Source organism: Talpa occidentalis, unplaced genomic scaffold (assembly GCF_014898055.3).
Source record: "Talpa occidentalis isolate TD23 unplaced genomic scaffold, MPIMG_talOcc4v2.1 talOcc4.10, whole genome shotgun sequence".
Taxonomy (NCBI): domain Eukaryota; kingdom Metazoa; phylum Chordata; class Mammalia; order Eulipotyphla; family Talpidae; genus Talpa; species Talpa occidentalis.
The window spans coordinates 45,380,821-45,393,271 of record NW_023600993.1 but is presented as its reverse complement, the minus strand read 5'-3'; the positions used below and the strand labels follow the sequence as shown (position 1 = coordinate 45,393,271).

Here is a 12,451-nt window from a genome sequence, read left to right as displayed (position 1 = left end):
AGTGAAGGCTTTATTGAAAGGGGGCATAGTCAGAGGGACTGAAAGAAGTTTCATATAACTAGAGTGTGACATAAAACTGGGAAGGGTGGGAGGTAAGCCTGGAGAAGATGCCAGAATATGGTTAACCTCACTTCATAATAAGGGGTCTGGGCTAGTCAGTATATGGAACAGACTGCATACTGGGCATGAGCCAGGACTAAGTTTTTAATGTGAGGCCTCAGGATACATGTATTAATGGATCCATATCTATCACTATAATAACCCGTGCTTGTGACAGACTCTTATTTCAAAGTTGACTAGGTGAAAATGTTTTTGGCAAGAAGGAAACTGAGGCAGAGCTGGAGAAATCTGAGACACAACAGAATAAGAAACCAGGAAACACTGAATACCCACAAGACATACTCACCCATTAATTCTTCATCACCCCCAGGAACAACTCCTTTAAGTCTTCTAGCTGTTTCTTCTGGTCATTTCCCTGTTTCTGAAAAATATGCCTAAACTACTTTTAAAAAATTTTATTCTTTCCTTTCAAATTTTATTGATTCACTAATCATTTACATAGTAATATAATTTAGTGGGTATAAAGCCATACCATGTGTGCACATACTTACATGCACTCACAAAAGCTTCAGTGCCAATACCCTCCCCAGTCCTTCTTTTCTCTTCCTCTTTCCTCTGTGGCAACCAGAATATTTCAATATTTCAGAATCTAAAGTTACTTTTATTTTGCCAGGTCTCCCCCCATCCCCCTTGGTTATTTATATTCCACAAGCCATTTGCTAACTGTCTTTCACTTTGTGACTTATTTCACTTAGAATAATCACCACAAGATCCATCCATTTTATCCCCAAAACACTACTTCATGTTTTCAGATAGCTAAGTAGTGTTTCTTTGGGTATATATTCCACAAATTCTTTATCCAGTCATCTGTTGATGGGCTTTTAGGTTGGCTCCATGAGTTGGCTATTGTGAATAATGCTGCTATGGACATAGGAGTGCAGACATCTTTGTGTATTAAGTATTTTCATATTCTTTGAGTAAATACCCAGCAGTGGTACTGCTGGATCATATGGTATTTCCATTTTTATATTTTTTGAGAAATCTCATACTGTTGTTAATACAAACTACAACAAATTATACCCCCAGCAACATTGAATGCATGTTCCTTTGTCACTCTCTTGCCAGCACTTTTTATTTTCAGTTTTTAAAAATATGGGTCATTATTGGGGGCCTCCCTGGTGGCGCAAGGGGTTAAGCACTGCACTATGAAGCAATCCGCAGCCTCTGAAGCACAACTTCGATGCCCGGCCAGGGAGCAACCCGCACGGTGCAGCAGACCTCTTCTGACTTGCCCACTGCTCCCCTCGGCAGTGTATCTCAGTCAGTCTGCCTGTTCTGTTCCCCACTCTGTCTCTTGTGAATCCTCTCACCCCCCACATCTCTAGCCTGTGCCCCAGCTCTTGTATGCATAAATATATAAACATTTAAAATATAAATATATTAAAAATAAAAATATAGGTCAATCTTACAGAGGAGAGGTGATAGCTTATGTGATTAGTTGTAGATATAGATGTGCTTATATCTTTGTGGATATGCAGATAGCCTTCAGGTTCAATTATTACTAGTTTTCAAAACTATTTTCACCTATTACCTGACTGCAACCAGCTTAAAAACAAGGTGTCCTCAACTCCTGAGCTGTCTGAGGATCTTCAGTACAATCAACACCTGAGTATATGCCTACTTTGCTTGGCTATTCACCATTGCTGTGTCTGTCCTCTCTATTCCTATATTCTGGTTTAGGAATTATATATTTAATTTAATCAAAGATGGTTTATCCAATCCAATGTGTATTTCTGTATTCTTCTTATAGAACAGATTAAATGAATTTTCAATGGCAAAGGCCACTGATCCCCAAGCAAGAAATTTTACCTTGATTAGAAATATATCATGAAAGCAAAAAATAAATAAGTGGGACTCCATCAAACTGAAAATCTTCTACACAGAAAAGGCATTAACAAAATGAATAAGCAGCTTATAAATGGAACAAGTCATATCTGATAAGGGGTTAATATTAAAAACATAAAAACTCATAGAACTTAATACCAAAATAGCAACAATTTGGGTAAAAAATAGAATCCTGAACAGACATTTGCCCAAAGAAGACATAAAGGTGGGCCAACAGTTGAATGAAAAGATGCTCAACATCACTAACCATCAGGGAAAGGCAAGCTAAAACACATTGAGAGACCACCTTATACTTGTTAGAAGGAAGATTATAAAAAAGACAAGATAAAAAAAATGTTGGTGAGGATGTAGAGAAAGGGAACTTGTGCACTGTTGGCGAGAATATAAATTGGTGCAGCCACTGAGGAAAATATTATGAAGTTTCCTCAAAAAATTAAAAATAGAACTGCCATTTACTTTAGCAATTCCACTTTTGGATACTTATCTGAAGAAATTGAAAACACTCAATATATACAGCTCCATGTTGATTGCAGCATTATTTCCAATAGCCAAGTTATGGAAGCAACCTAAGTGTCCATTGATGAATGAGTGAATAAAGAAATATGGTACATATATACAATAGGATATTATTCAGCCTTAATAAAGAATGAAATCTTGTCATTTGTGACAATATGAGGAGACCTGAGGGCATTATGCTAAGTAAAAGAAAGATAAACACTGTATGATCTCACTTACATGTGAAATCTAAAAACAACAAACAAAAATGGAAAAAAATCAAGCTTATTGATAGGGAGAACGGGTTGATGATTCCCAGTGTATGGGTAAGATAACTGAAGCAAGTCAAAATGTACAAACTTCCAGTTATATAATAAATAAGCCATGGAAATGTAATATACAACATGGTGCCCATGGTTAGTAATACTTTATTGCATAAAGCTTATTTGAAAGTTGCTACGGGAGTAGTTCTTATTACAAGAAAAAACTATAAGTATGATGGCGGATGCTAACTGAACTTATTATGATTGTTTTGCTATGTAAACAAACATTAAACCTTTATGTAGTTCATCTGGAGCTAAAATAATGTTACCTATCAATTACACCTCAGCTGCAAAACATATCAACACTGAAAATAGGATCATTTAAATGGAATCTTATTCCTACATCATTGTTTTTGCATGTAAACTTAAAATTATATGATCCAGAGGACAGGGAACACATACACACCTTTGATTTTCCACACTACTCCCAACTGTTTGATAATATTATATAAAGTCAATTGAAAATAGATAACAAAAACCACAATTTTCTGAACAGGCTTAAAATCCCCAGAACATCTTTCCTATTTGCAACCTCTGTACGCTCATTTTTCCCATTTCTTTTTTATCCATGAGAGTTTTTGGAAATTGCAAGATTGAAACCTTATTTATTTTCCTTGTTTTTGACTTAAGTCCTTCATCTCCCCAGAAAACAGTTGGTCACTGTCTCCTATGTCAAGTTCAAACTCTCTGTGACTCAGTTCTCCAGAAAAAGAACTTCGCACTTACTTCAGCATTTTTAGAGTCTATACACATAATAGACTTCTGGGAATGAGGAAAAAACATCATGTCCTTTCCAGAGGATTAGATAAGGAGGGGCATGAGCACAATGTATGGGCTCAACTTCCCCAGGAAGAGCAGACTAATGAGAAGTCACAGAAGGGCAGACTTTCACACACCAAAAAATGCCCAGTAGAGAAATCCCATGTCAAATATAATTGGTCATCACTGATATGGATATTCTCAGACCATTGAAGGATCTAAAAAATTCTGCAGTAAAGAAACCAGTTTGTCTTGGTTTAATTATCTGGTTCCAAAATATATTAAGACTGTAACTCATTTTTCTCATATTAATAACCACTGTTTTTTTTTCTGTACAATAAAGACAATAGCTTTTAGTTCAAAATGGCATTTTATGTATTTAATAAGATTTAAAGCATTTAACTAGGTGCCTGGCTTATAAGACTTCTATACATTTATTTGTAGTTCTTTTCTTAATCGTGGTAGTTATTTTTTGTTGTTTCCAATAGCCATGATAATAGAGTATGTTATGCACTATATCCTGGGAAATGCTATATGAGAAGTTTGTCAATGTTTGCATACCACAATCAATGAAATGTGTTAAGTGGGCAATTCTGAGTTGTACAATCATCAAACTGGGATTTGATGATTTGTATATGTGGAAATAGCATCAATTTGGAGTCAGAACATATGTGGACCCAGATCCTAGGTCTATTCTGCTTTCAGTATGATCTTAAATAGGTTATTTAACCTCTTTGGGCCTCAGTTTTCTCTGCTAGAATATGACTTTTAATTCACATGCATTTGGGAAGATAAACTGGGATGACTTGTGGAAAATGAGTGATTTAGTGCCAGGTACACACAAGGTTAATTCCTGCTTAATTCCTTGTATATCCAGGCATTTTTGTTATCTATGTTGCTGTTCCCTGCTCTACTTCTGGAATCCAGAGACTTAGTCCTGCTTGTTACATAAGAGGACATCAATTGTCTGTTGACTATACCTTCCCCTCCCCTTCTCATCACTGTGTTACCTCTGTCTACTGAGCTCAACCCCAAGAGTTCTTTATTAGTTCAAAGAGCTAAAATTTCCCACCTTAATACAACTCAGTGGTTGATGTACCATCTGCTGCTGATGTAGGCTTAGAAGGGAGACATCGTCTTTTTTATACAATCAGGAAAATATGTTTTCTAAATGACTCCAAACATAAGACCATACAAGCATGGTCTCATTTGATATGTATAACAGCTCCATAAAATAGATTATCACTTTTTCTCATCTCCTTTGTATAGAAAGGGGAACAGCTTCAGAATTGTTTTTGTATTTCCACACAGTCATTTTATATAATGGAGTTGGTACTAGTATCAAGTCTTTTGACCCCCAAATAATACATACCAGTAAGACATAACTGTTATGACAAGTGCTGCCCTGGCAGTGCTGAAGACCCTCACCTGCCTATCATTTAATCCTGGACCAATCTCTGGGTGGAAAGCAACATTAATCCCCCTTGCATAGACAAAGAAACAGGAGCTGCTGGAAAGTGAGAGCCAGTATTTGAATTGAGGTCTGTGTGACTCCAAAGCCCTGTCCTGCCCACTAAATTATGCAAACTGCAGATAGAATCTTTGGCTCCTTTAAATGGCATAAAGTCTTCAGTAAAATGTGCTCCAGTAAACTAGCACCTGGGGCTGCAAATGAGTTTTAATGAATACTTACTGTACACAAACACCTAGTTGGCTGTTCCTTAAACACAGGTTTTGAGATGTCTGGGGATACTGGCTGAGTGAGCATGCCTTTCATCAGGATGGAGTCAGCCACACTGTAAAAATTTGCCAACAGTTGAGTCCATATTTGCAGAGCTCCTTGGCTTTCTAGGTTCAGTCTTCAGACTCTGATTCTCCTGTGGCTCCCACAGAGCAGCTGGGCTGCTCTGATTCTTTCCTTCGTTTGTTTTAGATCAGAAATAAGCAATAGCAAGAAGAGTTTTCATTTCTGGAAAATTTGCCAAGAGGCAGGCACCATACACAACCCTTTGCCTTCATTATTTTGTCCCTAAGTCTTCATATAACTATTCTTATCAGTTCACTTTTGCCAATGAGAAAACAGACTTGGGGATGTTGTGTAACTTACACACAGCCACACAGCTTATAAGTGGTAGGAGCACAATTTAAACCTTGTCAATCTAATTGTAAAATGCAATCCCTTTGACATTTTGTTAAACTACCTCTTCTTTAGGGAGAATGGAAAATCAATTAACAAGAAACACAAGCTTCTTTGTCAATGATTCCAGTGAATGTAGAGGTAGAACCAAGAATAATTTTGGTGACTTTGGAGACATACACTAGAATTGAATTGCCAATGGCTTTCCCAACTTTTGTTTCCAAAGATTTGACCTATCTATCTTCCTGGGGGTTACAGTAGCCAAGGGAAGATGCTGGAAGTGCATCACATCCATCAAACATCTTGTTTGACTTTCTTAAAAGACTCACTCTCAGGCTGCCCAGAGAAACATGAACAAATGCTTCACCTCTCGTTGAGTATTGCTTCACTGTCTATGACAATCCTATGAATATTTCTCACTGGATTATTTTGGCTATGGAATGTATTAGTTTTCTATTATTTCTATAAGAAAATATCACACACTTGGTGAATTAAAACACAAATTCATTATCTTACTGTCCTGCAATCAGAGTCTGAAATGGGGCTCACTGAACTAAAATCAAGGCATCACCAGAGCAGAATTGCCTTCTGAAGACTTTAGGGAAAATGCATTTCCTTTCTTTCTCCAGCTTCTGAAGACTGCCCATTGCATGGCTGTGGCTTTTCCTTCATCTTCAAAGCCAACATGTCCAGTCACATGTTCTTCATGCTACATTAACTCAGCACTGACTCTACTGCCTTCTTTCCACATTTGGAGCCCTTGTTGATGTCAGCTGATCACCAATGTGAATTCCATCTGAAAATTTGATTCACCTTTGCCATGTAAAAAAACATAATCTTAGGTTCCAGAGATTAGAAAAAGGAAATCTTTGGGGCAGTGAGGGGGAGTCATTCTTCTGTGTACCACACAGAACTGTTTATAATTTTTAGTCTTCAAACAGAATCCTTCAGAAGTGTGCATTGTTAAAAACAAATGAAATGATAAACTATGAAGATAGTCATATCAAGGAGATATCATTTAAAATTATCATTACTGGCAGCATTCATTATATCCAGGAGTAGTTCAGCACCCAAAAATTGTTGCAGATTAATGAGTTAATATTCATTATAAAACCCTAAAAGTGCCATGCTCAAGTAGACCTAGATCACTAGGAATTTGTGGCCACAGGAGTTTGTGTGAGGTTTGATGCAAACCTCATTCTGACTCCGTGACCTACTCTGTGTCTACCAGTAACAGCTACTCCAAATTGCTTATTAACTGTTCTGATCCTTGTTTTCCTTATCTGTGACTTGAGCATGGCAGTATTTCAATGCTGAAGCCAATGTGAGGATTAAATGAGACAACGCATGTAAGTTTAGCATAGCACCAGACTCTGAGTAATCAGTAGTAATTACTACTCTTATCTAGCTAAACAACTCAGTAAAATTTTTACAATTCCCCAGTAAGAGTGGGCAGTGTAGCACAGTGCCAGGAATGTGATTGCCTAGTCATACAAGTTTAGTTCAAATCTCAGCTTCTCTATTCCTTAAAAGGATGTTTACATTTCTCAATATCACTGAACTTCATCTGTAAAAGACAATAATGTTATGTCCTTTAAAATGTATTATTTTAAGAAATAGATAAGATGATATTAAAGACTTAGCACATGCTCAGTCATATAATAAATAATAACAGAGGGGTATGTTACTTGTAATAGTATGTTAAGACTTTTTGATTGCAATTAAAATTATCAAAATAGGGAGCTATTGGCTTGTGGCTTGAAAAATTCAAATAGAATTGGCCTGAGTTGGATTTTACAGATGCAAATAAAGGTATTACCAAGAATATCTCTCTTTCCCTCTTTCATGTGTTGGTACCCTCTCTCCTTTGTGCAGAAAGAAACCTATTCCTAAGAGTTCCAACAAAATTTGGGTATTGACTACTGCTGAACCCAGGTAATTTCTGTTCCAAAAATGTCCTGTGGCCAGAGTAATAGAATATACTGACTGGCAATACCTGGGTCACATAACCCAGGACCACTGCCTGCTGAGACAGAAATGTGCTAATAAAAGGTGCTAATATGAAGCTAAGAGGAAGGAAGTAGACTTGAATCATCCACTCCACAGAGACTAGGAGAGGTAAATTGGGATTCTCAAAGTAAAATTAAAAAAATGAAAAATGTGGCAAAAGTTGCAAATGTCCCCTCTACCATTGCATTAGTACAGTATTATTTGAATTTTCTTAGAAGCCAACTTTGGCCAAGGACTGCATGGCTATCAGACTGCCACCTAATGGGACACTTGAATAACCTCTTTCAATAAAATTTTGACAGCCTGGTTTAAACTATTGACATGAATTTCCTGGGGGAAACAATTGCCCTTTTAAAAGGGAATTTTAAGACACACAAAGTGTAGGACTGTGATAGTTTTAAAATATGTCCATTAATTCTATGACACTTGTCTTTTCAAGAGTTTCAGCTTAATTTCACTCTTCCAGAATATGGGTTGGACTAAATGAATAGAATATGGCAGGAGCGATGGTGTGTGACTTCTAAGCCAGGTCATAAGAGGTACCACAACTTCCTCTTTGCTTTCCCTATTGGAATGCTCATTTTGGGAGACGTCAGCTGCCATGTTGTGAGGACCATGGGGTAGCCCCACAGAAAGGAGGAGAATTGAGGTTTCCTGTCAATAGTCTGTGAGAAACAAAGGTCTCCAGATAGCAGCCAAAAGAGTGCACTACCTTGGAAGTGTATCCTCCGGTTTCATTATCTTCACAACTGCATTTCAGTCAAGAGCTTGACTACACTCTATTGAGAGACTCAAAACCAGAATCACCCAGCTAAGCATCCCCCTGATCCTCAGAATCTTTGAAAAATTGCAAATGATGCATACCATCAAGTGTGAAGGAATTTATTATGTAGTAGTAGAAAAATAAGACTGGAGAGAATAAGTACAATATTATGGAATGAGTATTAGAAGTACGAGGAAACCCAAGTCTGTGTTCTGGATCTAAAATTAAACAATACTTACCTAGCAGGGGAGATACATGCACAGGAAGGTGGTTTTCCCAGGATGAGGCTTATAAATTGCTCTCAGATACACTAACTACTAATAATTCCCTAAATGTGGGGAACTCAATCCCATACTTTGTGGTAGTGGGGGACTGCATTCACACTTTCCCCTGAAAAAAATTGAATAAAATTGTGCATCAATATCTTTGCTCTAATAATTTATCTAAGCCTTAATTTTTCTAAATGTAAACTGGGAAAATAGTACATTTTTGTACACTTTGAAAGCTATTGGTGGTAACATAACTATCTAATGTTGGCATAGCTTAAGGTAGCAAAACTAATCTTGGAATTACCTTATGAATTTCATATAACCATTTCACAGATAATATGGGGGGAAAATTTTATTTATTTTTTTCAAATCTTTTTTTTTTAAAGATTTATTTATTTATTTATACAAGCACTGGGTACATTCAGAAGCGCGGGAGGGTGAGAGAATTCACCAGAGCCAAAGCGGGGAACAAAACAGGCAGAGCAACCGAAGTACACTGCTGAGGGGAGCAGCGGGCGGCAGGAGAGGTCTGTCACGCCACGTGGGATCCGGCGGCTGGGGATCGAACCGGTGCTGCAGAGGCTGCGGGCAGCTTCGCAGCCCAGCGCTCAACCATTGTGCCACCAGGGGAGGCCCTGGGGGGGAAATTTAAAATTATGAATTCTCTAAATAATTGGGGATCTTAGAGTTGGCAGGGACTTAAATATTTAGTTAATTTCCTTGCATTGTTGCCATTTAAGATTTGTCATTCAATTACAAGGTCCAAAAAGTTAAATGCTTTAACTCCAGGTGACACAAAATGAATGAATCTCAGAATTCAGCTTTTCTGAACTCGGTTTATCTATAAGATGGGATTAAGGATACTCATCTTTGGAGGTTGTTGGCAATTGTTGTCTGTTGAGGCAGTGACCCACGTTGTCCAGATTAAGAGCAGTATTGTGGCTCAGGAACACATTCCAGCAGCTACATGTTACTTCAAACTAACAAGTCATTTACTTTTTTTTTTAAAGATTTATTTATTTATACAAGAACCCGGATACAGGCCAGATGTGCGGGAGGGTGAGAGGATTTACCAGAAACAAAGTGGAGAACAGAACAGGCAGACTGACGAAATACACTGCTGAGGGGAGCAGCGGGCGAGACAGGAGAGATCTGCAGCGCCATGTGGGATACTCGCCACCTGGCCGGGATCAAACCCGTGCTGCTGAGGCTGCGGACAGCTTCACAGTGGGGCGCTCAACCACCTGCACCACCAGGGAGGCCCCAAGTCATTTACTTTTATCTGAAGTCATGCAGCAACATATTGGGGGTGGGGGATAGGGATTTGAATACAGTATCTTCCTTCAGACTCCTCAGTGATGTTCCAGTCACCTAACACTTGGCCTGCGGCACCCCCAGTACAATAACCCCTCTTTTTTCCCAACTGTTTCTTCCTTGTAGTATTTATGGTAGGGTGAGGCATTCCTTAGCTGGTGAAGAAAGAGCAGCGAGTGAGTGGGAAACTCCTGAATCCTTTTTGGTGAGTAGGGGGAAATAGGCAGAGAAGTCTCATGGTAATCATTTCACCCAACATCACTGTTGAAGGTTGGATTCTCCTTGAAGTAGCATCTGAAACAGAGTTTAGCATGTATGACATTTTTTTTTTTAAGATTTATTTATTTATCTATACAAGCACTGGGTACAGTCAGAAGCACAGGAGGGTGAGAGAATTCACCAGAGCCAGAGTGGGGAGCAGAGCAGGCAGAAGGACCGAAGTACACTGCTGAGGGGAGCAGCGGACGGCAGGAAAGGTCTGCGCGCCACGTGGGACCCTCCTCCAGAGGCCGGGGAGCAGCTGGGGATCAAACTGGCGCTGCAGAGGCTGCGGGCAGCTTCGCAACCCAGCGCTCAACCGCTGCGCCATGGGGGAGGCCCATGTATGACATTTTCAAGGAGGGTGCTTGGGACAAGCATCTGTTAAGAGGAGGAGGAGGAAGCAGACTGGGCAGACAGAAGTCAGGCTGCCATGCAGGTCCCCTGAGAGCCTCAACTGATCCCCAGGGAGCTCTGGAGGCAAAATGGCCCCTCCAAACAGCCCTGCTTTGGGCCTACATGCCATAGCTGGTGTAGATTCATCTTGACCAGTTATTGGCTGGGAGTCATTGAGGGACAGGCATGTCTTGGGGAAGGCACTTAGGCAAGTCCTGAAGGAGCTGATGAGTGAAGGTTGTCTGCCAACAGCACTTCCAGCAGCTGCAGCAACAGCTTGAAGGGGAATCTGGGTGGTTCATCACTGTATTCACCACAATCACATATGATATATGTGCCTGGCACATCATAGACAATCAATAAATAATAGCCACTAGCTGGCTCTGCTCCAGCCTCCTTCCACAGTGTTCCTGTGCTCTCTCTTCCTGCATCCATGAGACAGTCTATTTGTCTGCTTCCTCAAACTGCTGAGAAGCCAGACTAAGACCGGTGGACTCAGAGGGAAGCTTCAGGAAACATAGTCAGAGGATACACTGCTCTTTGAATAACTAATGTTCAGTGAGCAGAGAATCTTGTCCTCAATGGGCCATTGCCAGGAGGTCACACAGGGATTTTGCTGAAATATCTGGTACCCAGGCAGGACAGGAAGCACCAGAGGGAAATAAGCTGCCAGGTACCTGGCTGCCTCACTTAGCTTCTCTTCCTTGGTGTTGACACTTAGCTCAGTCTGCTCTTCTGGCTGCACTGTACATCAATGATGGTGCAGCTCCATGCCCTGAGCCAATAAAATGGGTGAGTGTTCACCACAGAGGTAAGCTCTCCATCTGGAGAGTCTCAGCCAGCTCCTCAAATGTGGCCAAGGGTAAGCTTGCTAATCAGTCTCAAAACTTTTCTGGAAAATCAGGTCAAATGAATATCACAAAAGTCCTTGAAGGAAAAGAGAAATCACCAGAGAAGAACCTCAGGAAAATTTGAAGAGAGGAAGGATAGCTGATTTCCCTTCCCTGGGGAAGAAGGGTTCATGGGCTGATTACACTGAAGAACTTCTTAATTCTCTTTTCTCTGCCTGTCTCAGGCCTTGCCAGGTATTTATGGATGGAATAGAGTAAATTGTCATTTGGCAACAACTGAAAGGCTGAGCTGGGCATGCCCATTATAGCAGAGACTTAGCTTCATTTACTCATTTACTACAGTGTCAGGTGATATTCTAGGCCTGGGGACAAAGCAGTAACAAGTAAGAGCCCAAGTACATAGCCACTAGACTATAATGTTCTATATAGGTCAGCTACTTAGCAGTTAGAATTTGAACCCCAAGTTAAAAGCATTGAACTCAAGTCTACAATCATAAACACCATATCATACCATCTACACCCCTCAGTCACCAACTATGTATCTTCCCTTCACCCTCACCATTTCAGTTATATATTATTTATGACATCTAAAACCTCAAAGTTTATTGCATGTTAAAATCACTTCAGGAATATAGCCAATCTTGGAATTTCTAAGATTGTGGGGTGGATGAGTAACAAGATAGGTAAAGTAATTTCTCTTCATTTTTCTGATCCGCCTTTTAGATTTTACTAAATATGCATGATTCCATATTGTCATGATATTCCATCCATTAGTTGCAGAATACATGTATATCCTGTTTGACTTTTTTGTACTTTAAATATCTTCAGTTACTTGTGTGTTTCATTGCAAAGCGAAGCATGGGCATGGCCTCTGTATTATCCACAAGACACCTCTCACAGTTATGTTTGAT

At 39.5% G+C, this 12,451-nt stretch overlaps 1 non-coding gene across 1 annotated transcript; it reads left to right on the top strand.

The window, feature by feature from the left end:
* Nucleotides 1–8,683: 8,683 nt before the first annotated feature.
* On the top strand, nucleotides 8,684–8,845 carry LOC119237782 (U1 spliceosomal RNA). Its single transcript, XR_005123427.1, has one exon. It is a non-coding gene; the product is annotated as a U1 spliceosomal RNA (small nuclear RNA).
* The last annotated feature ends 3,606 nt before the right edge of the window (nucleotides 8,846–12,451 follow it).